Below are 2,500 nucleotides of genomic sequence, written 5' to 3' on the forward strand. Positions count from 1 at the left end.
TTGACAACCATAGGCTACTTATCCATATACAGATTTAGCAATTGACAATGCAAGGTAGTCTCTCTCTCTCTCTCTCTCTCTCTCTCTCTCGTGTCAAAATGAAAACAGCTTCCAGCCCCTTTCATGAAGGACTACTTGTGCATATTGCAAGATGTCAGTTTCTAAGTGAATGAGCAAAAGAGCATACAGCACCTGGTATTCCCAGGCGGTCTCCCATCCAAGTACTAACCAGGCCCGACCCTGCTTAGCTTCCGAGATCAGACGAGATCGGGCGTTGCCAGGCTGGTATGGCCGTACGAAATAAGTTGACAACCATAGGCTACTTATCCATATACAGATTTAGCAATTGACAATGCAAGGTGGTCTCTCTCTCTCTCTCTCGTGTCAAAATGTAAACAGCTTCCAGCCCCTTTCATGAAGGACTACTTGTGCATATTGCAAGATTTCAGTTTCTAAGTGAATGAGCAAAAGAGCATACAGCACCTGGTATTCCCAGGCGGTCTCCCATCCAAGTACTAACCAGGCCCTAGCCTGCTTAGCTTCCGAGATCAGACGAGATCGGGCGTTGCCAGGCTGGTATGGCCGTACGAAATAAGTTGACAACCATAGGCTACTTATCCATATACAGATTTAGCAATTGACAATGCAAGGTAGTCTCTCTCTCTCTCTCTCTCTCTCTCTCTCTCGTGTCAAAATGAAAACAGCTTCCAGCCCCTTTCATGAAGGACTACTTGTGCATATTGCAAGATGTCAGTTTCTAAGTGAATGAGCAAAAGAGCATACAGCACCTGGTATTCCCAGGCGGTCTCCCATCCAAGTACTAACCAGGCCCGACCCTGCTTAGCTTCCGAGATCAGACGAGATCGGGCGTTGCCAGGCTGGTATGGCCGTACGAAATAAGTTGACAACCATAGGCTTCTTATCCATATACAGATTTAGCAATTGACAATGCAAGGTAGTCTCTCTCTCTCTCTCTCTCTCTCTCTCTCTCTCGTGTCAAAATGAAAACAGCTTCCAGCCCCTTTCATGAAGGACTACTTGTGCATATTGCAAGATTTCAGTTTCTAAGTGAATGAGCAAAAGAGCATACAGCACCTGGTATTCCCAGGCGGTCTCCCATCCAAGTACTAACCAGGCCCGACCCTGCTTAGCTTCCGAGATCAGACGAGATCGGGCGTTGCCAGGCTGGTATGGCCGTACGAAATAAGTTGACAACCATAGGCTACTTATCCATATACAGATTTAGCAATTGACAATGCAAGGTGGTCTCTCTCTCTCTCTCTCGTGTCAAAATGAAAACAGCTTCCAGCCCCTTTCATGAAGGACTACTTGTGCATATTGCAAGATTTCAGTTTCTAAGTGAATGAGCAAAAGAGCATACAGCACCTGGTATTCCCAGGCGGTCTCCCATCCAAGTACTAACCAGGCCCGACCCTGCTTAGCTTCCGAGATCAGACGAGATCGGGCGTTGCCAGGCTGGTATGGCCGTACGAAATAAGTTGACAACCATAGGCTACTTATCCATATACAGATTTAGCAATTGACAATGCAAGGTGGTCTCTCTCTCTCTCTCTCGTGTCAAAATGAAAACAGCTTCCAGCCCCTTTCATGAAGGACTACTTGTGCATATTGCAAGATTTCAGTTTCTAAGTGAATGAGCAAAAGAGCATACAGCACCTGGTATTCCCAGGCGGTCTCCCATCCAAGTACTAACCAGGCCCGACCCTGCTTAGCTTCCGAGATCAGACGAGATCGGGCGTTGCCAGGCTGGTATGGCCGTACGAAATAAGTTGACAACCATAGGCTACTTATCCATATACAGATTTAGCAATTGACAATGCAAGGTAGTCTCTCTCTCTCTCTCTCTCTCTCTCTCGTGTCAAAATGAAAACAGCTTCCAGCCCCTTTCATGAAGGACTACTTGTGCATATTGCAAGATGTCAGTTTCTAAGTGAATGAGCAAAAGAGCATACAGCACCTGGTATTCCCAGGCGGTCTCCCATCCAAGTACTAACCAGGCCCGACCCTGCTTAGCTTCCGAGATCAGACGAGATCGGGCGTTGCCAGGCTGGTATGGCCGTACGAAATAAGTTGACAACCATAGGCTACTTATCCATATACAGATTTAGCAATTGACAATGCAAGGTGGTCTCTCTCTCTCTCTCTCGTGTCAAAATGTAAACAGCTTCCAGCCCCTTTCATGAAGGACTACTTGTGCATATTGCAAGATTTCAGTTTCTAAGTGAATGAGCAAAAGAGCATACAGCACCTGGTATTCCCAGGCGGTCTCCCATCCAAGTACTAACCAGGCCCTAGCCTGCTTAGCTTCCGAGATCAGACGAGATCGGGCGTTGCCAGGCTGGTATGGCCGTACGAAATAAGTTGACAACCATAGGCTACTTATCCATATACAGATTTAGCAATTGACAATGCAAGGTAGTCTCTCTCTCTCTCTCTCTCTCTCTCTCTCTCTCTCTCTCTCTCTCTCGTGTCAAAATGA

The 2,500-nt window shown here is 46.8% G+C and overlaps 8 non-coding genes across 8 annotated transcripts; all 8 read right to left on the reverse strand.

Moving 5' to 3' along the window:
• Nucleotides 1-180: 180 nt before the first annotated feature.
• On the reverse strand, nucleotides 181-299 carry LOC146225171 (5S ribosomal RNA). The gene has a single exon (XR_014747828.1). It is a non-coding gene; the product is annotated as a 5S ribosomal RNA (ribosomal RNA).
• A 172-nt stretch (nucleotides 300-471) lies between these two features.
• LOC146225172 (5S ribosomal RNA) lies at nucleotides 472-590 on the reverse strand. Its single transcript, XR_014747967.1, has one exon. It is a non-coding gene; the product is annotated as a 5S ribosomal RNA (ribosomal RNA).
• Nucleotides 591-776: 186 nt separating this feature from the next.
• LOC146225173 (5S ribosomal RNA) lies at nucleotides 777-895 on the reverse strand. Its single transcript, XR_014747829.1, has one exon. It is a non-coding gene; the product is annotated as a 5S ribosomal RNA (ribosomal RNA).
• Nucleotides 896-1,083: 188 nt separating this feature from the next.
• LOC146225174 (5S ribosomal RNA) lies at nucleotides 1,084-1,202 on the reverse strand. Its single transcript, XR_014747830.1, has one exon. It is a non-coding gene; the product is annotated as a 5S ribosomal RNA (ribosomal RNA).
• A 172-nt stretch (nucleotides 1,203-1,374) lies between these two features.
• On the reverse strand, nucleotides 1,375-1,493 carry LOC146225175 (5S ribosomal RNA). Its single transcript, XR_014747831.1, has one exon. It is a non-coding gene; the product is annotated as a 5S ribosomal RNA (ribosomal RNA).
• Nucleotides 1,494-1,665: 172 nt separating this feature from the next.
• LOC146225176 (5S ribosomal RNA) lies at nucleotides 1,666-1,784 on the reverse strand. The gene has a single exon (XR_014747832.1). It is a non-coding gene; the product is annotated as a 5S ribosomal RNA (ribosomal RNA).
• A 182-nt stretch (nucleotides 1,785-1,966) lies between these two features.
• LOC146225177 (5S ribosomal RNA) lies at nucleotides 1,967-2,085 on the reverse strand. The gene has a single exon (XR_014747833.1). It is a non-coding gene; the product is annotated as a 5S ribosomal RNA (ribosomal RNA).
• Nucleotides 2,086-2,257: 172 nt separating this feature from the next.
• Nucleotides 2,258-2,376, reverse strand: LOC146225178 (5S ribosomal RNA). Its single transcript, XR_014748078.1, has one exon. It is a non-coding gene; the product is annotated as a 5S ribosomal RNA (ribosomal RNA).
• Nucleotides 2,377-2,500: the final 124 nt, after the last annotated feature.

Source organism: Hypomesus nipponensis, chromosome 25 (genome assembly GCF_054491055.1).
Source record: "Hypomesus nipponensis isolate SF chromosome 25, ASM5449105v1, whole genome shotgun sequence".
NCBI lineage: Eukaryota > Metazoa > Chordata > Actinopteri > Osmeriformes > Osmeridae > Hypomesus > Hypomesus nipponensis.